General features: G+C 52.3%; 1 long non-coding RNA gene and 1 pseudogene across 3 annotated transcripts in view; one reads left to right on the forward strand and one right to left on the reverse strand.

Annotated features, from left to right (window-relative positions):
- LOC105087243 (uncharacterized) overlaps window positions 1–18,906 on the forward strand; it is a 36,962-nt gene extending 18,056 nt beyond the window's left edge. For 2 of the 3 annotated variants that reach the window (XR_004132977.2, XR_010378312.1), the window contains exons 5-8: window positions 12,750–12,871; window positions 15,010–15,150; window positions 17,527–17,627; window positions 18,278–18,906. This is a non-coding gene — a long non-coding RNA (uncharacterized LOC105087243). Of the gene's footprint in view, window positions 1–12,749; window positions 12,872–14,994; window positions 15,151–17,526; window positions 17,628–18,277 lie in introns of all 3 variants that reach the window. The other variant, XR_010378311.1, reaches the window with a different exon arrangement.
- On the reverse strand, window positions 5,525–8,205 carry LOC105087319 (stress-induced-phosphoprotein 1-like; annotated as a pseudogene).
- Window positions 18,907–22,631: the final 3,725 nt, after the last annotated feature.

Raw genomic sequence — 22,631 nt, forward strand, 5'->3', positions numbered from 1 at the left:
GTGAAGTGATACATCATTACAGTTTTGATTTGCATTTCTCTGATAATTAGCAATGTTGAGCATATTTTCATGTGTCTGTTGGCCATTCATATGTCTTTATTGGAGAATTTCTTGTATAGGTCTTCTGCCCATTTTTGGATTGGGTTGTTTGTTTTTTTTTAATTATTGAGTTGTATGAGCTGTTTATATATTCTGGATTAAGCCCTTGTCAGTTGCACTGTTTTCAGGTATTTTCTCCCATTCTGTAGGTTGTCTTTTCATTTTATTTGTGGTTTCCTTTGCTGTGCAAAAATTTGTAAGTTTAATTAGGTCCCATCTGTTTATTTTTGCTTTAATTCTATTGCCTTGGTAGACTGCCATAGGAGAACATTGCTAAGATTTGTATCAATCAGAAAATGTTTTGCCTATGTGCTCTTCTAGGAGGTTTATGGTCTCCTGTCTCATGTTTAGGTCTTTAAGCCATTTTGGGTTTATTTTTGTGTATAGTCTGAGGGAGTTGTTCTAACTTAATTGATTTACATGCAGCTGTCCAGCCTTCCCAACCACTTGTCAAAACGACTGTCTTTTCTCCGTTTTATATTCTTGCCTCCTTTGTCAATGATTAATTGACCATAGATGTCTGGGTTTATTTCTAGCCTCTTTATTCTGTTCCACTGATCCCATGTCTGTTTTTGTGCCTATACCATGCTGTTTTGATTACTGTCACTTTGAAGTCTGGCGGAGTTATTCTTCCAACTTTGTTCTTTTTCTTTGGTACAGCTTTGGCAATTCTAGGTCTTTTGTGAATCCATATAAATTTTAGGATTGTTTGTTCTAGTTCTGTGAAAAATGTCCTGGGTAATTTGATAGGGATTGCATTGCATCTGTAGATTGCTTTGGGTAGTATGGCCATTTTAACAATATTAATTCTTCAACCCAAGAGCATGGGATATCTTTCCAATTCTTTAAATCACCTTTAATTTCCTTAGTTAATGTTTTACAGTTCTCTGCATATAAGTCTTTCATCTGCTTGGTCAGGTTTATTCCTAAGTATTTTATCTTCTTTCTGTTTTGTAAATAAGTTCATTTGTATCTTTTTTTTTAGATTCCACATATAAGTCATATCCTATGATGTTTGTCTTTCTCTTGGTTGTTCTGTCTATAATTGTGAGAGGGGTACTGCAGTCTCCAACTAATAGTTGGAGAGCTGCCTATTTTGCCCTTCAACTTTTTCAATCTTTCTTCTTTTATATGGTCTGTCATTAGGTGCATAATGTTTATAACTGTTATATATATTCTTGCTGTATTGAAATTTTTATTAATATATGTCCTTTTTTGTCTCTTGTAAACTTTTTTGATTTAAAGTCTGTTTTGTCAGATAGTAATATAGCCAGCCCTCCTGTCTTTTGGTTACTATTTGCATGGAATATCTTTTTCTGTTCTTTCACTTTCAATCTGTTTGTGTCTCTGATCTCAAGTAAGTCTCTTGTAGATAGTGTATAGTTTGGTCATGTGTTTTTATCCATTCTTCCAATCTGTCTTTTGATTGGAGAATTTAATCTATTTACACTTAAAGTAATTATTGATCAGGAGGGATTTGTGTCACTGTGCTGTTTGTTTTCTATATGCCCTAAGCTTTTTTTGTCCCTCATTTTCTGCATTCCTGTCTTTTGTTGTTTAGTTGATTTTTTTTTTTTTTGGTAATGAAATGTTTAAATTCCTTTCTCATGTTCTTTTGTGTATATTCTGTAGCTATTTCCTTTGTGGTTACCATGGGGATTATAGTTAACATCTTAAAGTTATAACACTCTAATTTGAAATTATACAATTTTAACTTCAAAAACATGCAAAATCTCTGTTCTTTTACAGCTCTGGCCCCACCTTTTGTGGTTGTTGATGTCACAAAATGACATCTGTATGTATTGTGTGCCCCAGAACATACACTAATAATTCTTATAAATGCATTACTTTCTTAAATCATATAGGAAACAAAAAGTGCAGTTGGAAACCATTGCTGCAATAATACTAGCTTTTATAATTGTCTATGTAGTATTTATATTGTGATCTTTCTTCCTCCATATGGCCTTGAGTTCCTGCCTAGTGTCCTTTCATTTCATGTTGCAGGACTCCCTTGAGCATCTCTTGCAGGCCAGGTCTAGTGGTTACGAACTCTCTCAGCTTTGGTTTATCTGGCAATATCTTGTTTCTCCCTCCCTTTTGAAGGACCATTTTCATGAATATAGGATTCTTCACTGATAGTTTTTTTTTTTTTTTTGTAGCACTTTGGATATATTGGCCCACTTCCTTCTTTGGCTCCAGATTTTCTGGTGAGAAATCTCTGGGTAATCTTTCTGAGGAATCTGTGTGTTTATTTGCCTCACTCTTGCAGCTTTCAAGATTCACTCTTTGTCTTTGAAAGTTTGGTTATAGTGTGTTTCCATGTGGATCTCCTTTGAGTTCATCTTACTTGAAGTTCATTGAGCTTATTGGATATTTATATTCACGTCTTTCATCAAATTTGTGAAGTTTTAAGTCATTATTTCTTCAAATACTCTGCCCCTTTCTCTTTGTCCTTCTGGGATTCCCACGATGTGTATCATGTCCACTTGATGGTGTCCACAGATTCTTTAGGCTATGTTCGCTTTTCTTCATACTTTTTTCTTCTATTCCTCAGCCTTAATAATTTCCATTGTCCTGTCTTCAAGTTCACAAATTCTTCTGCCTGCTCACATTTGCCTTTGAATCTCTCTTGTGAATTTTTCATTTCAGTTATTTTACTTTAAGCCCCAGAATTAATTTTCGGTTCCTTTTTAGGTTTTTCTATCTCTTTATTGATATTTCCATTTTGTTCACACATCGTTTTCTTGATTTTATCCCATCTTCCTTTAGTTCTTTGAACATCTTTAAGACAGTTGTTTAAAGACTTTGTTAAGTATATTTGCCATTATGTCTTTTTTAGGGATGGTTTCTGTTGATTTCTTTTTTCCTTTGAATGGGCCGTACTTTCCTGTTTCTTTTTCTGCATTGAGATACTTTTTGTTTAACACTGGTTATTTGAATCTAATAATGTGGTAACGCCAAAAGTCTAAGTCTCTCCCTTCTTCAAGGATGTTTTCCGTTACTGATTTTCTTTAGAGTGTGTGTGTGTGTGTGTGTTTTATTGTTGTAGGCTGTCTATGTGCTGAGGATCAGCCTGAGGTATAAACTTAATGTCTTCTTAGTTCTTTCCTGAGCCTTTCTTTGGGGTATGCACAGTCCATTTCTAATTTTCTCATATTTGCAGTTGGTTTTGAACATCCTAGTTTTCCAGTTGTTTTTGAATGTCTGGCTCCTAAAAGGGGAAAAATGAAAAATGAAGAGGGTGAAAATGTTGCCAGCCCTCTATATCTCCTGGATGTCACTTCATCAGATGTGGTGGGGTTGCAACAGTGCAGGGCTGTGCAGCAGCAGGGGCTGCGCTCCTCTTTCTGCACCTCTGTGAGCAGAAGCCGCCGTCAGCAATCCTAACTGAGCTCCAGTATTTGGAGGGCAGCGTCCTTCTACACACCCTAGCTCCCACGAGGTTCTTTATGCTATTTTCTCTCCTTTTGTTCACATTTGAAAATTTCAAAATTAAAAGAGGGGTTTTTTTAAATTAATTTTTGAAACTCAGACACAAGAAACCCATTAGCCAAATACAATAAAAGGATGTTTTAAGATTCTTCATGTGAACATCCATCTGAAAAAAGAGACAAAATAACTAGACTGTAAATGATGGACTGCCTGGAGATTTGATGATTTTAAGGAATTATTATTCATTTTACTTTTTAGGTCTTGTAATAGTCCTGTGCTTTTGTTCTTAAAAATCCTTATCTTGAAGATATACCTCTGAGATACCCATAGGTGATGTTATATGAAGCGTGGGGTTTGAGTAAAATGTTCCAGTTTAACCGAGTGTGGGGAGTACGGAGGAAGCAAGGTTGTCTATGTGTTGATAATTATTGAAGATGATAGTGGAATTGCTCTATTATTTTCTTCTATGTAGATAGAAATTTTCCACTAAAGGAGGTAAAAATATTAATTTAGATGTACATGTGTGTAAATTTATAAACAAACAAATCTTTATATCTATGTATGTATCTGCCTAGATCTTTATTCCCTTTCCGTATCTGACCTTCCTTCTGCCTGAAAGTGCCTCTTAGGTCTGCTAGTGACAGATTCTCTCAGTTGTTATATGTCTGCAAATACCTTCATCTTGCCTCCTTTTCTGACATATATATTTTTTTCTGACATGTATTTTTTGCAATGTCTTGAACTAGAAGCTACAGTCATTTTCTTTTAGCCCGTTGAAAAGTTTGTCATTCTGTGGTCTGATTCCTGCTGTTTCTGTTGAGAAGTCAGCTGTCAACCTAATTCTTGCTCCTTTGAAGGCAAGCTGACTGTTTCCCTCAAATTCTTTTAAGATTTTTAAAAAATTGTGTTTGGTTTTCCAGTGTTTTACCATAATGTATCTAGGTGTATAATTTTATTTATCCTGCTTGGAATTCATAAGGCTTCAGTATTTAAAAAACATTTTCAGTCATTATTTTTTAAAATATTGCTTCAACCTCCTTACCTCTTTCCCCTCTTTGACTCCAGTTAAAGGCATATTTGACCTATTCATTGTATCCTCTGTATCGCCTGTTCTCTCTTCTGTGTGTTTTATTCTTTTGTCTCTCTGTGTTTAATTCTTTTTTTTTTAATTGAAGTGTCAATTTACATTGTGTTAGTTTCTGGTGTACAGCATAGTGATTCAGGTATATATATACATATTTCTTTTCATATTCTTTTTAATATAGACCGTTACAAGGTATTGAATATAGTTCTCTCACGTTTAATAATGAATATTTTCTTCTGACCTGTCTTCCTGATCTTTTTTTTCTGAAAAAGTTTACTAGTTTTCTCTGCAGTTGTGTCTGATTGACTGTGAAAACTATACACGGGGTTATTAGTTATTATGCTTTTCTACTTTAATTTTTTTTTCAAATCTGTGCCATTTTTTATAGTTTTGTGGTCTTTAAAATTTTCTCAGCCTTTCATCTTTTTGTGCATAGTAAGCTTGGATGTTTTTTAGTCTGTGTCTGATGACCCCAATATCTGGACTCTCTGAGAGGGTTTCTTTTTTTCTTTTCCCTCTCTTTTTTATAACCATGCCCGACTGGCTTGTTTATTGGAGAAGAGGGCATGGAGTTAACAATGTGAAGGCAGTTGGGAAGAGTGTCTTCCCCTCCCATACATACCCACTGTCCCAAATGAAAAAGAACCAACTACAAGAGAGCAGCTGAGACAGTGACTGGGGGTCGGGGAAGGAGGCCTGGAACTCAAGGGAGCAGAAGAGACTGTGCATGTCCTGGGAGGGCCCAGAGGCAGCGTCTGCATGAGTAGCATGAGCACACATCTCTGTATCTTCCACGTAGGTCTGTACAGATGTGCAGAGGTACGTCGTCACTCTGCCCCTCCTCCCGCTTCTGCTCTGTGCTGCTTGCTGCAATCCCAGCTCCTCTTTCCACAGGAGGACGGACGACAGGAAGAGGGAGGATGGGCAAGCCATCACTGCACTGCAGTCAGATCCGTATCCGTCAGCTTCTGAACCTTCTGTGCTATTGAGAGATCCTTTAATGTTCAGTGAGTGCCTGCAGGTACTTCTGCGTCTGTTCCAGGGTGAGCCACACGGCCGGGTCACGCATTATCTGCTGCACCTCAAGGTGGTCATGGCCCATCCCCCCTTCACATCTTTTGGGCTGTTGTGTCGGTCTGGCTGGGCCATCACGTAGCGTCAGTAGCTGTCTGCTGCCTCCATACAGTTGGAGTTCAGGTCTGGTGCCTTCTGGTAGACTTTCACGGCTTTTGTGTAGTCTTTAATCACTTCTGGGGCAGCTGCTTTCCACATGTAACACTTGATGAAGGTCGATTCTAGCTGGATATAGTCCTTGAGTGCCCCCTGAATCTCCCCGAGTTCGCTGTAGCAGGCAGCTGGATCGCTGTAGTTTGGCATCTTTCAGGTCCAGTTTGATGGCTTCTGTATAAAGCTTCCTGGCCTCGGGATAGTCCCTTTTCTGAAACATTCATTGCCTTTGTTCTCCTCCTCGAAAGCCAGGCCAGGGCTTATGCAGGCCAGCTGCTCTTGCTCCTTCAGGATTTTCTCTTCCTATTGGCATTTCTTGAAGATATCTGAGGGCCAGTGCTCTGCCAGAGACTCGATGTGGAGATGAATGGCATCCTTGTACTTTTCTTCTTTGAAATTGAAGTTACCAGTTCGAGCATAACCTTTGGCAATCTGTCGATAGTCTTCTTGGCCCACTTCAGTGGCGTTCTCTCAAAGCTCCTGGTGTTCAGTGTTGCACCCTTTTCAAAGTGCACGGCTGTTTGATGGGCCACGTCAGTCACGTTGGTGGGGTCCAGGCCCTTGGCTCTGCCATAGTGGCTTCAAGGCTGTGTCGAAGTCTGTCTTTTTATAAGCATCATTCCCCAATTCTTTTTCTTTCAGTGTCTGCTTCTTCTCTGGTAGATCTTCCATTGGCTCTGGATGGGTCTCCTTTTTGGGAGGAGGTGGTGGTGGAGGTGTTGCAACTTCTTCCTTCTCATCCGCACTGCCCAGATCCACACCGAGGAGGACACTGACAGCAGTCACGGTCGGGGAGTTTGCAGTTTCTGCCCAGTCAGACAGCTTGTCTCACAGTGGCTCTGGCAGTTCCCAGCAGGTAGGATCAGTGAGCCACCTTGTCCTGGGGTCACTCGCCAACTTCTGGCACAGTTTGGGCATGTTGGAAGCATTTATGATGTTCCTCTCTGCCAGCCAGGCCTCCGTATTCTGAAAACTCTGTCTGAGCTGAGGATTGACTGCTTTGTGTTTCAAACCCTCCTCAGAAGTTCGCTTGACTCCTTCAAATTGGTTTAAGGACTCAGGAGCTTCTGCGTTTCATGAAGAGCCCCAGCCCCAGTCCGGCCTGAAGTCAGGGGTTTTGCAACCACCCTCTGAGGGCGTTTGTGGTCTCGGTTATTTCTGCCAGCTCTTGATTCACATTGTCCTGTCTCCGCCTGTGCCTGGTTGCCTTAGCTGTGAGTCAGACATTTTTAAATACTAGTTTGGAGAATGTTTTGAGGATTAAGATCATGTTAGCTTCCTCCAGAGACCACTGCGTTTCCCTGTCCCAGATACCTGGATTCACTGGCAATTCGAGATCATTTTAATCCAGTTTCAGGGACTGAGACTCAAAGCTGTGCTGCCATCTCTGTGAAGTGCAGCTTACTTCCAGGTCACCCTTACTCCCACAGTCCAGCCTCTCAGTGTCCCGACCCAATGGCCGGTGGGTTTATAAGTGTCAGACACACATCCTGCCCCAAATTTTGGCAGGCCCTGGACTCCAGCTTTTGTCTCTGCAGCACTACCTAGAAGCTGCTCAAAGTACCAGTCAGCGTCTCGGCTGCCTTTTTAGGGCTGGGAACACCCCCACGCGAGAAGCGGCTCTGCAGGCCGCGCGTGCCGCGCTGGGGCTCTGTCTGGGGGGGTTCTTCACTATTGTGTTGACTCTCTGATACCTTCAAGCTGATTTTTGTTTTTCTCCAGCCCGAGTTTTTATTAATGGTAAAAATTGCACAGCTTTCCCAGTTTCTTCCATGGTTAATGGGCAGTTCACACTGCCCGCTCCTCCTTGAGTTGGGAACAAAAGCACGGAGGTGGGAATGAGCCTGGAAAGAATGGGGGTTCCTGTTTAGCTGGAGTAGGGGGCGCTTGTTGGGGAGACATGGAGAAGGGTGAAGACAGGAAAATCATGAAGGGCTATGAGCCCCTAAGAGTGTGGGCTTCCTGAAAGGGACGCGTGTCCTGATGACCCCCTGAGCCTCCGCTGAGTGAGCCCCTCTCACGTCAGCTGAGTCAGAGAAGAGGGGCAGGCCTAGTTTCTACCCAGTGCAGGTGTAAAGTCGAGGCGAGGGCAGCGAAAAACAGAAAACCCCAAATAACAGTGGTTTGAATAAGATGGGTGTTATTTCTCTCTCACACCAAACAAATCTGGAGGTGGGCAGTCCACAGTTGGTCGGGTGACTCAACAAGGGGGCCCCAGGACCTTCCTTCTTGCTCCGCCATCTTCCACTCATAGCCTCTGCTTCATGGTCCAAGAACTTGAATTCCACATTTCAGTCAGCAAAAGGAGAAGGACAAAGAGTAATACCTTTTCCTTTTGAGGGCATGCACCCTACGTCCCTCATGGCACTTTTATCCTATTGGCCAGAATTGAGTCATATGGTCACACCCACCTACACGGGAGGCTGGGAAATACAGTCTTCATTCTGGACCACCCCTTGCCCAGCTAAGAACAGTGGATACTATTAGTAGTGAAGGATAGAAGAAGAAATATTCAGGGACAATTAGTGGTCTCTGCTAGTGCCCTCCTCTTTCCTATCCTGTCGTCTCCTCCTCCAGGAAGCCTTCCCTGATATCTCCAGTACTTACTAAGCCCCACTTCCTCTGCTCCACAGCTCAGAGAGTCGGACCACTGTAAGGAATTCTTGAATAAGAAAAAAATATATTGGATGTTTCCAGTAGAAAACTATGCATAGTTTTGATTAGAATACACTATTCTGGTGCTCTGTATGTTTAAAAAAAAATCTCTTTTTTCACAACTGGTACATTGTAGATGATAGTAATGCAAGATAATTCTTTTTTATAATCATGCAAATAAATTGCACACTGGGAAATTAATTGACCACCCCCCACCCTGGCCAATGGAAAAAGCCAGTTCTATAACCGTTTGTAAATTTATTTAAACATTCCTTTATTCCATATAAATTAAGGCTTCTTTGAGTTCTTTAAACTGATTGTATCATCTGCCTGGTTCCCTCGTTAATACTGAGTTAAACACAGTCTTGAACATATGTTCATTTTTTATCTATATAAGCATCATGGTTTCCCCTCTTTTTCACCTTTTGACACCACACACAGCCTAACTTGGTAAGGCGGGGAATCCAGCCAGAGGTTCTAGCAGGACAGACGCCAGCCTGGGCAGAAAAACACAGGCAAAAATGGCACTGGGAGTCAGACCCCTGACCTGGAGGCCATGCCTTTGGAGATAAAGGGCAGGTAAGGGGTCAGGTTTCCTACTTGGGCACATGACTCCCAGGGAGGAGGGACAGGCAGCAGGTGGGCAAAGGTGGGCAGGGGAGAGGCAGGACGGCCGTCAGTCTGCCTAATTCCAAGGGTACCTCTGCTTGTCCTTGCTTCTGACAAGGGCTCATGGAATCACAGAATGCTTCTGACCCTGTCAACCTTGTTGGAAGAGATGGGGGTGATGTCCAGGATACCTGGATGATGGGGCAGTGGGCAGGGCTGTAACCTGAGACCTTTCCCAGATGCTGGGGGAGCCTTGGCTGGGTCCCTGAGCTGGGGAACTGGAGGCTCCAGAATGTGGCTGGATGGTGGGGGGATGGTTCTGCCCTCCCTCCTGTGCGGGAGCTGACTCACCTGTATACCTTTGCTAAGGCTGTTCTCTGGGCCTAGAGCACCCTCCCTGGAAGCACCATGAGGCGGGAAGGTGCTGTTTCCTCTCTCATACAGCCTCCCCTGGCCTTCCTCAGAGCCAGCACATGGCTACCTCAGCGATCACTGCAGGGCATGGGGAAGACAGGGATGCTGGGCTGGGGAGTGGGCCAGGGCTGAGGTCAGCAAGGCAGGCTGGAGCCAGCGGACAGAGGTCTCCAATGTCCATGGAGAATTGAGAATTCTGCAAAGAGTGGAGAGGGTCCTGGGCTCCCCCGCAGTCTTCTCCCCATTCCTCCTATAAGCCCCCCATTCTGTCCTGGTCAAGTGGCTGCAGCCCTCAGAGCATCATAGCAACCCTTCTCTGAGGACCCAGGTAGCAGATGGGGGCTTAGGGTCTGGATCTGGCAGGCACTTGCCAAGGGGCACGTGGGGAGTGTAAGCTCGTCCCCTCCAACCCCCGCCCCTGCTCCCCCCACCACTGGAGGGTTTGGAGCCCGGAAGAGAGAGCCAGGAAGGGGAGGCGAGCTTTGCTCCCATCTTTGCAGCTGGAGAGGCCCTACCTCTAGAAGGTACTTAGGCAAAGCTGAGCATCCGCTGGCCCCACTGCTACTGGTGTGTCTAAGCAAATGTCTGCCTGGCCAGCCCTGGGGTGGCCCGTCCTGTTCCTCCCCTTGGGGTCCCACCTTGTCCACTGCTGTCCGTTCTTTCTTCTGGTGCTGGACTAGGGACACAGGATGACCCCCAGTGCTCGCCCCCTCTTCCTGCCCCAGGAAGCCTAGCAGAAGGCAGGCCTGCAGAAAACCACTGCCTCACCCCCACCAACACAGAGTGAGGGGCCCGCTCTGTGCTCGGCTGTGTTAGGGAGCGGGCGTGGTGGGGTGCAGAGCCCTTACACAGCCCCACCTGAGTTACCGCCAGGCTCTAGACAGCGGTCCCGTCAGGGCTGTGGCGCTCAGGGGAGGAGGGAGGCCCTGGCGTGGGCTGCATGGCCGGGGAAGGTCCTGGTTGAGGGGCTTGAGCTGGTCCCTGAGAAGAGGAATAGTGCCCAGCCCTCGGCGCTGGGTCCCCATCCTGTCCCGGAGGTTGTGAATCTTCTAAAAGTTCTTTTACTGAAATCCTTGATCTGAGGCTTGAATTCACACTCAGTTTATTTCAGGTATTAGGACGGGTTATTGCAGGTTGGGGTGGCCATCCTGTAGCGGTGCAGGGGAAGAGCAGAGAGCGAGCCCGGGTCTAGCCCAGTTCAAATGCGAACTTCAGGACCAACCCTGTCCTAGACTGAGCCCCCACCCTGGCCGTAGCCTGAGCCCTGATCTAGACATAAGCTGAGCTGGGATCTCCAGTTCTTAACTGAGCTTTCTCTGTGAAACTCTTCTTCATCAGGAGGGGTTTGGTGGGAAGAATGAGCGTGTGCCCAGCTCCCAGTACTGGAGCCTGATCCCAGAGCCCTTGCCTGCTGGTGCAGAGTGGCCTCAGGCGTGGTTCTGTCCATCACCCCCTCCCTGTCACTGGGAGCTCTTGCTCTGACCACCGCTGCCAGGCCAGCCTCAGTGCTGAGGGAATCTTTAGCTGAGGTCCGGGTCTGCCAGGGCCCTGCCCCCCGGCTTTGGCCCCAGCCCACCCTGGCCTGGAGGGGCACTAGAGATGAGGACCCAGTCTCCTGGGCTCTGAGTGGCTTTCGCTCTTGGACTGGAGCCATGAGAAAACAAATTTTCCTCGCCCTGAGGTGCCTGGGAAAGGGGTGGCCCTGCCAGGTTGGGCGGGGGTTGGGCAGAGGGCTCTGGTGTTGCTTTCAGCCCCGGCTCTGTGGAGTCAGAGGCCTCCTGGCATCACCAGGTAAGACCTGGGCATCCTGGGAGCACAGGCAAGGGAGATGGAATGAGGTGCCAGCGTGGGCTGGCTGGCCTGGGGGATGGGTCACGGGCCAGGGCAGGAGGGGCTTGTGGAAGAACAGGTGAGAATGGGGGCAGTGAAACCAGGACCGGCAGGAGGGCATCCACCCCACAACCTGGGGGGGCCCGACCCTTAACCTCTTCACCCAAAAGGAGCTGGGGATGCAGGTGGCAGCCTCTGAGTGCAGGTTTACAAAGCAAACGAGCCATGATCAAACAGTGGGTAAAGGGCTGGGCTGAGGGGTTTGCCTGATCCTGGGATGACGTGTGTCAGGGTGAGGTGAGGTGGTGGGGAACGGGTTGGGGGAGGGGTGCATCCAAGTAGGAGTTGCTGGGTGGTGGCCAGAGGCAGGCAGGGAGGGCAGGAGTTTCCAGTCTGATTTCTTGCTGTGAAGGGTTCTCCCCTTAAGGGGGTTTCTGTGGCTTGCCCATCCTGAATGACCTGGAGCAAGTCACTGACCCTCTTGGAGGTCACACACAGGCCAGGAGCCTGGTGGGAAAGGCTTTGAGTTGAAAACTTCATATGGCTGCCGTGGGGCATTGGGGTGGGGCTTTTGGAGCATGATCTGAGCCCCAGCCCGGCTCCCTGGAAGGCACCAGACACCCTCTTCCTGCCCTCAGCAGCTTAAAGCTTCTTCAGGGTGCCTGGCCCTTCTCCTGTGTCGGAGGAGCATGGGGAGGAAGGGGGGTGAGAGGAAGGCAGGAATGACTGCAGCAAGGACCAGGAGGGGGCTGTGGTTGAGACCCCACACCATTCTGGGTCTGCCCAGAATGCCCATCTGCAGGGAGACTCAGAAAGAACTCCTCTACCCAAAGCCCACCCACCTCCACACCCAGTATCCCCAGTCCAGGTCTCGGACCAGGATGGCACATGGGCCCAATGTAGTGGGCAAGCCGGGGGCTATTCTGATCTGCCGTCCTCCAGAGTCCCCTCCTAGCCTGATGGGCTAGGGTGGGGCTGTTAGGATCACTGCCCTCCGCTAAGTCCCATCCCACCCGGACACAAGCAGGGCTCCCTCCCTCATCACAACTCTACCATGTCTGCCCCCCACCCACCCAGACCATTGCCACCACTGAGACCCTCCCCACCTCCATGAAGAGCACCCCACCTCACATTTGCAGACTGGACAGACATTTCACTCTTCTTCAGTAGCTTTCCAGGCCTATAACCTCTCAGGCTGTGGGGCCGGCATGTAAGGTCCCCATTCAACAGAGTCCACAGCCCAAGAGGAGAAGGGCCCTCTGTGGGGTGGGGCAGCAGGGGCTTGCCCCTGAGCTGCAGGGCAGAACTGTGGAAAGGGGCCAGGCCAACACAGCTCAGGAGGTAGCTGGAGGCTTCAGCTAACCAGAGCTCACAGCTGGGCAACTTTCCTTTCTTGAAGGGGGTCTGAGCGGGAGACTTCTGTCTGCCACCTTCCGTCTGGTTCTGGAGGCTTGGGAACCTGGGCAGGAGCCTTCAGCATGGGCGGGCAGTGGCTTCTGGCCCCTGGGATTCTCCTGGCTGGTAAGTGGAGGTGCGACGAGCTGGCCCTGGGGGAACCTATCCCAGACCTCACCCACTCACCTGGGGGACTCCCATAGCTCCCACATCAGGGCTGACCTTCCTTGTCTTCGTGTAAGTCTGGCTTTGATCAGCTCTGGGACAGGGCCAGGACCCTCTCCTAAGTCCCCCAGGCATGGGGTTCCCTGGGGGCACTCAGCGCCACCCACTTGGAGGAACCTGGCACGGGGCTGGCCCCCCATGGGGCTTAGTGAGCCCTTGTAGACAGGTGTGGTGTTAAGGCTGTCAAAGATGGGTTGCTTCTCCATCCCCCAGCTCCTCCCCCTTCAGCCCTCAAGAAGCATCCTATTCTGGGAAAGTGATAAAGTAATTGTCTTGTTCCCTCAGTAGAGTGTTGAACAGCACTTCCCAGCACCCTTGAGTGGCCTGGGTGTCACCGCAGAGCCTTCCCTTGGGGAGGGGGTGGAGCTGGCATGGGAGAGGAGAGAGGGACCCTTGAAGTATGCCCCTTTACCCTCACAGTCCCCCTTTCTGGGTGGCAGGGCAGGGGTCCCCTGTCTCTGGTGGGCTAGGATCAGAGAGGCGGCTTCTGCCTGGGGTAGCTCAGTGGTTGGGGACAGAGCCAGGGGCAGGGTTTGGATCTCCTCAGGCCCCTAAGGAGGGAGGTGGCAGGGAGAGCAGGTGTCTGCAAGGCTCTTGGCCCATCCCACCACACAGAGCAGCTGGCAGAACAGGCTTCTGATTTGCAGCTGTCCTGGTGGTCTCGGCTTCTGCTCTGCCCCTTCCTTCTGCCCACAAAGACCTGGGCCGGTCTTCCTTGGCCTCTGGCCCATCTGCTTTGCAAGGTAGCAACAAGAAGATACTCACGTCATTAAACTCCTTGGTGACAGCCCTTGCTGGAGTTTTTCCCTCAGTTGAGAGTGCAGGAGCCCAAAAGGGAAACGCAGAGGCATCTAGGATCCAGGAAGCTCTTCTAGGCTTGCCCTTGGCCTTGAATCTCCACTTGGGCCAGCCTGCCCCTTTGGGAACTGCTGGTGCCTCAGGCAGGGCCACACCTGGACCAGCTCCATTGACAGTGGCTGAGCCTGCAGCCCACAAGGCCTCCAAGTCCCAGCCAGTGTCCTGTGTGGCTGGATCTGCAGAGGAGAGCTTGGTTCCTGGGTCTCCAGAGATGGTTGCTGTATCGCCATGGCAGGCTTCCAGCCCATGGCGTCTTGATGTGGGGCCAAAGTCCAGTGAGGTCCTCAGGTTGCCTGTGACAGTCCGTGCTCCTGCCCCTGCAACACTGAGGATATCTGTCACCTCTGGATCAACCAAGCAGCTAGTTGGAGCACCCCTCCCCCCACTACTCCTGCACCCACATCTGGATCCCCACAACCGCCGGCCTGGCCCATGGGCAGGCATACCTTCAGCCCCAATGCCTGGAGGCCGTCTGCATCAGGGGCCAGCAGCTTGGGGCCAGGGGCCTCCCTACATCTGACATTGGCTCCAGCGGCCCCAGAGAAGGCCGTGTCCTCAGCACCCCAGGGTCCACTTGTGTTTACATCCATCCATAACACGCTGGTTGCCACAGCACCTCTTCTCCCTGTAGCAACAGGGTGGTCTGGGCTGGACACGGCCTCCACAGCCCTCACAGTGGGTTCAGGGTCACCCAAAAGTGGTCTGGCATCCAGCCTGCGCCCAGGGCCCAGTGGTCCTTCAGTGTTGCCATTGCCCTCAGTGGCACCCTCTTCAGGGTTGTCATCAGTGTCACTGCTACTGTCATCCTTACCTTCTTTCCGATCATCTGCACCTCTGTCTTCATCAACATCACCAGTCCTGTCCCAGTTTCCTCTTTCACCACCAAAGCCAGAACCTCTCTGGATGCTTCTGTGTCTATGCTCCCACCCACAGGCACAGGCCTTCTCTTCAATGTCTCCAGCATCCCACCTGCCATGCCACCCCTAATGGTTACAGGGACAGCCGCTCTTCAGTGGACAGTCCAGCCCGGGCAGACGGTCCCTGCCATCCCAGCCCACTTGAAAACCTTCTCCCTTGGATGTGCCTTTTGCCTTCCCTCTGGCTGCCTGGGTGTCCTTGGAGGTGCTGCCTCCCCCCAGTCATCTTCCCTGCCTCATCCTGGCCAGGCTGTCTCATTGCAGGACTCAGGATCCCCCTCCCCAGGACCCAGTCGTGTGACCCGCTCCGTGGCCTTCAGAATCACCAGTGAAGCCGTCTCAGCGGTGCTCAGGAACCCTGCCTCCCTGGAGTACCAGCTGCTACGTGAGAGCATCCGACACCAGGTTGGCTTCTTCCCCCATCCGCTGAGGAGTGCTGACCCCAGCCCGCCCCGCCCCACTTGCCTCTGAGCACGTAGGCCCTGGCGCGCCTCTGTGCTTTGGCACGTGCTGTTCCTCCTCCCGGGACCGCCTTGCTGCCCTTGTTGCCTGGAGAAGGCTGCCTCCTCATAGACGCCTCCCCTGGTGGCCGCCTTTCCCACACTGCACCCATCCCCAGCCTGCTGCTCCCACAGACCTCAGCCCTCTGAGGGCTGCCAGTTAAGGGCCGGGCATCCACAGGGCTCTGGCAGTGGTGAATGAACAAAACCCACCCTGTGCCTCCCCTCGGTGTGGGGAGGAGCAAGTGGGGGGCAAGGTGGGAGCCCAGGAAATAGAAGACTCCCTTGAGTTGCTCCAGCAGGAAGGGGGAGCCAGGCAGAGGCCCTTCCGAGGAGTGGGTGTGGAGAGAGGACCCTCCCAGGATGACCTGGTCCCCCCAGGGAATTAAATGGGGCTCCTTCTCTGCACGAAGTACCATCAGGAACAAACAGGCTCTCAACAACCCTGCCCCCACCAGCAAGATGAGAGTTCCTACAGTCCAAACCAAACCCTCCTCCTGCCTCAGAACCATGGACAGAGACGTGCCCTGGCCTCTTGCCTGTCGTCTGTCATTCCAGGGGGCACTTTGAGTCTCTGTCCATCTGTTCAGTTGCTTCATTTGTTCATATATCTAATAGAGTGCCTGTTGTACCATGCTAAGTGCTGGGAGAACAGTGACCAAACGTAAAATTAATGTCAAACAAATCCAGATGTTACTAGAATCGTAAGCTGCGTAAAGGAGCTGTTACAGACAGAACATGCAGAAGACTGATTCCCATTGCTGGGGTTAGGGAGTTGCCCAGACAACACCTTTCTGAGAAAGGGGAATTTTAACTGGGACAGAGAGAAGGCAGCCAGGTGAATGGGGAGGGGCTTCCTAGGCAGAGGGCACAGCATGTGAAAAGGTGGGCAGAGGCTGAGGGGCTCAGGAGGGGCTGTAGGGAGAACAGAGAAGGATGTGAGGTAGGGCGGGGGGCAGCAGGAAAGGACTGGAAACAATTAGGAGGCGGAGGGAGAAGCTGTCATCTGGCTGAGATGGCTGGGTGGCAGCTGTGGGGACAATTGGAGTGGCCAGCAATTTTCAACCCACAGAGAAGGAAAGGCCCACTCAGTCTCTCTGGATTTCAACGTTCCTCTCTAGTAGATAGAATTTTATTTTAACCACAAACACTCATGTGCTGGATATGGAATCAGATATGGAGCCTTGGATGGGAAGCTGGACAGAGATGAGAATCTGGGATCAGAGAGAGGGGATGGTCAGGCCTCCTCTCTTACACTCTTTTCTTACTTCTCTCACCAGAGCAGGGAAAGGTTAAAAACAAAGCCCAAAAAGGCATGAACTGAATTATCACCAGGACCTCTGGCCTCACATCAATTGTGGGACTGAGCGGGGTGGGTCCCATCATTCCACTAGATAGACTAGAGCACGGGGTGGCAAGCTTTTTGTGCTGAGTGCCAGACAGGAGATATTGTAGGCTTTGTGGCCATCAGATCTGTCAGAACTACTCGACTGCTCCCATACAGCGAGAAGGCCACCACAGACAATCTGCAGACAGGTGGGAGTGGCTGTGGGCCAGCGCAGCTTGATGGATACGGAAATTTGTATCTCACATAACTCTGATGTGCCACAAAATACTATCCTTTTGATGTTTTTCAACCACTTAAAAATGTGAAAATTATTTTTAGCTCAAAGGCCATACCTGAACAGGCAGCTGGGCTGGGCTGGACTGAAACTCAGACTGGATTTGGCCAACTGCCGGCTGAGAGCTTGGGGTGCGCAGCCCTCGGGCAGGGCTTGGTCCTGTCCCAGAGCCCGGGCTTACGTTGATGCCCGCCTCCCTGCCATTCCAGGGGAGAGGGCAGAGCTGGTGCACTATGAGGTGCGGCTGCAAATCCTGGGCCAAGCCTTCACCAAGGCCTTGAAAGACAAGACCAGCCCTAAGTCCCAGGAGCTTCGGGGGATGCTGACAAGATGGGGGAGGTGAGGGTGGGGAAGCAAGGAACGGTAGGAGCAGGCGGCCCCTCTCTGTGTCCTCCATCCGCCCCTCAGGCTCCTTGTCTTGCTGCTCCTGCACCCTGATTCTGAAGCCTGCCTCCCCGACTTGTCTCCAGCTGGCTGCCGTTTAGGACCCAGGCTGGCCCTTCCTCCTCCTGGGAGCCCTCCAAGGTGGCTCAGAGCTCTGTTCTTGCTGGGCCAGGACCCCTTGCCTGGGACTTCTGTGGGCCTGGCTTTGCTTTCTCAGGGGTCTGTGGTCTGGGAGGGGTACCCACCCAAGCCATCATCTCCCTGCTCTGCTCCAGGCACCCCCATGTCTGAAGCCTCAGGTCAGCCTGACACCTCCCTCCCCAGCTGTGCCATGGCTCTCATTCTCCTGGGCCTCCTGCTTATTGCACTTGTCCTGGTGAGTGTCTGATTGGTCCAGGGGCTCTTCTTTGGGAAACAGGCTCGGCCCTTGACCCTCTGAGCCGAGCTGAGCTGAGGGGGTCACTCCTCACCTGAGCCCACCCACTGGAGCTGAGGGGCTTCCAGCCAGGGAACTTGGCCTGACCGCACCTTTCCTGCCCCAGGTGCTGAAGTGGAAGGCCAGGTTCCGAGGGTTCAGCCACATGGGGTGAGGTACGAGGGTCAGTCCTCCCTGCTCCCCCTGGGGCGCTCACTCTGGGTGGAGTCTGCTCCCCAGCTGCCAAGGCCTTGTGCAGACATTTCCCAGTGTTGACAGAGCCTGGGTGGTGCAGTCACTGTGCCCCAAAAGCTCACCCCCCCTGCCAGGGTGGGGCAACCCAGGAGTGATCAGGCAGAATCCTTCAAACCAGCTCCACTTCCCTCCAGCCCCTTCCTGCCTCCCTTCCCATGACACCAGAGGTGATGCAGAGGATGGGTGGACAAAGAGAACTGGGAAACAGATCTGGGGACGGGAGCTTACCTCTACCATCCGAGGACCCTGCAGTGGCTCCTCCAGGCCCTGGAAGGAGTGGGGACACACTGGATGCGGGGGAAGGGCAGGCAACACCATTCTGGGGTACATTCACTTATTCTTGACTCTGCCCCCAGGTCTCCCCTCAGGCTGCTGCTCCCTCCCCTGCAACCCAACTCCAAGCCTCTCCTTCACCACCAGCCTTCCACAGTCAGAGAGGGAAGGTGCCAGCCGAGGTCACACAGCAAAGGGGCTTGTCCCTCCTATGACACCCAAGGACTGGAGTCCCAGGGCCGGGACAGGCGCAGTGCGAGGAGCTTCATCCTGCTCACTCAGCTCAGGCCCTGAGGGGTGGAACAGGCCAAGGTGGAGGCCTGCAGGAGATGCTGGACGGGGAACAGAGCAGGCTCCCTCACACCTGGTTTGGCACAGGGGTGGGGCTGGATCTATTATTGGTCTTAAGATAAACTCCAGGCCTTTGGGGTATGGAAAATTAAAAGTGGAGCAGCAATCAGAAGTTGGTATGAAAGACTGCTTTTGTTTCTAGACAGTCATGCACCATGAGGTCCTGGGAGAGGGTCAGCATAGAGCCTCCAGGAGGAGGTGCAGACCGAAGTCTGACAGAGCCGAGGGTGGGAATGGGGGCTCTCGGGGGCAAGGCCTGGGCCCAGCCACCCCTCTGCCTTAGAGCCAATCACGCTCAGACCAACAGGCTTTGGGTGCTGGTGGGCCAGGTGAGGCCTGGCAGCTACACAGCAAACCAGAACGCCGGGTGTGTGGGCTTTGCCAGGGAAGGTTAGAGCTGCTGGGCAAGCCAGGTTCACAGAACAGGTTGCCTGGCTGGGATGGAGGCCACGCTGACAGCCTCTCACCTGCGGGTGGGGCTGTGGAGGGGGGAGCATCTTTGGGGGTTTCCTGCGGGATACCCGGAAAGGCGAAGGCCTTGACCCACAGAGCTCCAGCGGACAGGAGAGATTTGGTAGCACAGGGGGATGGTCTTTGAACCCATGACTGGAAGGGAAGGGGGTCTCAAGTGTAGTCCCACCCCAAAGGCTCCCTCCACATACAGGAGAGCTGGCAGGCCGAGCGAGGGGGCCCAGGAGCCCAGGGCCCAGACGTGGACTTAGCTGGCCAAAGACAGCAGCCAGCACCAAGAGGCCAGAGAGGGTCAACAGGAAGGTCACCAGCACGGAGGGGTTGACTGCAGCTGGTGGCAGGCAGGTTCCTCTGTACTTCTGGAATACACAGCCTTTCATTCGTGCCCCTGAGGGGCCTCTGCCCCAGCACCTCGAAGACCAGCCTGATACCCACACCTGTGCTGGGTCGGCCCCCACGCTCCACACGTCCACCTCGAGGGCCCTGGGAGACGCTCCTGTCAGGATGCCTGGTCCATCCCCATGAGTATTTCTTAGGGAGGGAAGGTGATGCCAGCCTTGTTCTCCCGCGCTGCCACCGTCACCTCAGGGTCCTTGTAGACGTGAGAGAAGCGGGTGGGCTGAACGAGGCCAGAGCCTGGGGGCTGAGCTAGCTTAGGTTTCCTGGCCCACCACAAACCAGGCTGTGGGGCCTCGTGCGAGGCCTTGCACGAGGCATAGTTCAGACACACCCAGCGAACGCAGTAGCGGTTTGGGGGGGGCATGGGGAAGGGAACCCACATGCCTAGCATGGTCTCTCTGGAGGTGATGTGATAGTAACTGCGACATGTGAGGAGGAGGGGTCTCCCTGTCAGCGTGAGCCGGCCGGTGGCCATCAGGCTGGATGGACACCACCAGGGTCTGCAGGATGGCAGAGGGGCTGGGCCTGGGGGGCCCCGGGGGCCTGGGAGTACCAGCTCCCTCACACAGACCAGAGAGTCTTTCCAAAGTGCATCTTCTTCTCCTGTGGGCAGGATGGGGCCTGCAGGACACTCCCCCTGGCCCACCACCAGCATTACACAGACTTAATTCTCAGCAATCCTGCAGCTGTGCAGCCCCATTCTCCAGATAAGTAAACAGAGGCCCAGCAAGATGAACATGTAACACTGCTGGTGATGCCTCCTGCCCCTCCTCCACCACTCCGTTCATGCTAACCCCGTACCTGTGAACCAGGTGCTGTTACCCCATCTCAAGGCTCAGGAAAGGGAGGCAGAGAAGTTAAATGACATGTCCAAGGTCACAGAGTCACAAGGCTAGGCTCAAACCCCAACCACCTGACTCCAGAGCCTGCATTCCTGACCACCTCGGCCCCGCAGCAGGGGCGGGTCTAGGATCTGCACCTGAAAGGCGGGAACCCTGCTGCTTCCTTCTGCCTGCCAGGGGACAGGGTTTCGGTGGCGGCAGGGCAGTGAACAATCCAGCCCATTGGCCAGTGGTTCTCCAGGGCCTGGAGGCCAGGGGCAGTGCTGTAAGCTGGCCCCCCCCCACCCCAGCCGGGACACCCAGCGGGCAGGGGAGGGGCTCGGCTCCAGCCGCACCTGCTGAGGGGGAGGCAGGCAGGGGTGGCACTGCCTCTAAGCGACCTCGCTGGTTAAGAAAGGAGCAGAGCCCTTGCCTGCCCTTCTTCCCTCCACATCAAGGTGCCCTTCAGGGCTGGAGGGGCCACTGGCCACCAGACCATGGCTCAGACGGTGAAGGACCCATGGGAACCACTGGGGCTAGGTCCCAGAAAGAGAGCAGGACCCCTGGCTACTTCGAGGCCAGCTCCAGGGCTACCACAGCTGCCCCATCTCCTGTCAGCCTAGTGGACGAGAGACTCAGCGTCCTTGAGGGGCTCTGTAAACTTCCTGTTAAGGACAGTCAACGAACCGGGCAAGACAGTCTTGTTCAGCGAGAGCCTAGCAGGCACAGGAGGGGCCAGAAGCAGACAGAGGTCAGCTGGGCCCAGGCCTGGCCCCTGGAGGGACAGCAGGCTGGGGGAGGGGTGTCATTCGCCAGCCGCAGTGAGGGAGCTCAGGTCCACGGCCGGCCGTCAGCGCCTAGGGACCGTCTGCTAGGCCTGGCGCTGTACGTGGGCTCCTGCCTGGAACCACAGGTGCCTGACACTGGCCTGAGGTAAGGAGGGTAGAAGGAGAAGCACCCGTGGCCAAATGCAGGCACCTAAGCATGGGGGGCATCGTGCCCAAAAGAGACCACAGGGGCCAAGAGCTTAAGCAAATGTCATCCTGGGACATCCTGTCCACTTAAGTCATACCTTATCCCTACCCTCAGCTCACAGCCTAGCGGAGGCTCCACAAACAGATGTCAGTGCTGTGGGGAGGGGGCCCGGCCCAGCCTGGTGCATCCAGCAGAGCTGTGTCTGCCAAGGAGACCCATCCAGGACAGAAGAACCCATAGGTCCAGGTGCAGGGCCCAGGAGCTGCTGGCTGGGTGTCCACCCAGGGGCCAGAATGGGACAGCCCTGCAGATGGCTGTGCCCTGGGTCCCCTAGGGCTCGGAGGGGGGAGTGCCTGGGGCAGGGGTCTGAGGACCTCTCGGAGACAGACTCAAGGTCCTGGGTACCTGGAGCAGGAAGCACATGAAAGCGCCCTTCCCGGGCCAGCTAAGAACGTGGAGGATGCCCTCCAAGTCCAGGCTACTCGTGCTGCAGCCCAGACACCATCTCTCCTTAAATAGGAGGTGAGTTGGCAGGGAAGGCCCACTGTTCCCTTCCTATTCCCTCCCACCCCTTACCAGATGTGAAGGAGAGCAAAGGCTTTCTCAGGACACACCCCACCCAGGTTCTCTAGCGCCGGGAGGGGAAGGGGAGAGAAAGTGCCAGAGTGAGAGGAGCCAAGGTCCTGCTCTGGCCCTCCCTGTGGGGCCAGGAGGCTCACGGGGGAAGGGCCAGGTTAGGAGATCCCAGCCCTGGAGCCCAGAGCTACCCCTGGAGATGACAGCCTGCAGCCTTGTCCTCCCAGCCCAGAGGCTGTACCTGCTTTCAGGTGGCTCATAGGCTTGAATTGGCCTGATCCCGGGATCACCAAGGTGATGGGCAGCTTCTCAGGCTCCAGGTGCTCCGAGGTCTACCTTGCAGAGCACACCAGGAGGGTGTTAAGATGTTGAACAGAGACCCCAGGCCACCCTGGGCTGAGAACAGACTCTGACCTGGAGCAACCCCTGCCAGACCTCAGTCTTTCCCACTGTTTCATGGGGACGTCACTGCTGCCTCAGAAGGCAAACAAGGGCAAACACAGCTCCCAGCAAACTCAAGACCAAAGGAGGCAGGGCTCTGGGCTGTTCTGGAAGGGGAGGCTGGGGCAGGTGAGGGCCTTGTCCTGAGGGAATCACAATCACCTGGGTCCTAGCCCAGACCTTCACGTGCTTTCCCCTAAAGCCCAGCCCTAACATGAACCTCTACAGAAAACGTTAAAGCGAGGGGGCAGGAGGGTGGGGAGTGACCCTTCAGGAAATGTTTCTTAGACCTAGGGACGCTTTGAGCTGGGCCACAAGGCAGTCAGAAGGTAGGTGACAGGCATCCTCACAAGGTCAGCCAGGGAACACAGGAGGGACAAAGGTGTGGTGGGGAGCATATTCT

This window comes from Camelus dromedarius, chromosome 29 (assembly GCF_036321535.1).
Source record: "Camelus dromedarius isolate mCamDro1 chromosome 29, mCamDro1.pat, whole genome shotgun sequence".
NCBI lineage: Eukaryota > Metazoa > Chordata > Mammalia > Artiodactyla > Camelidae > Camelus > Camelus dromedarius.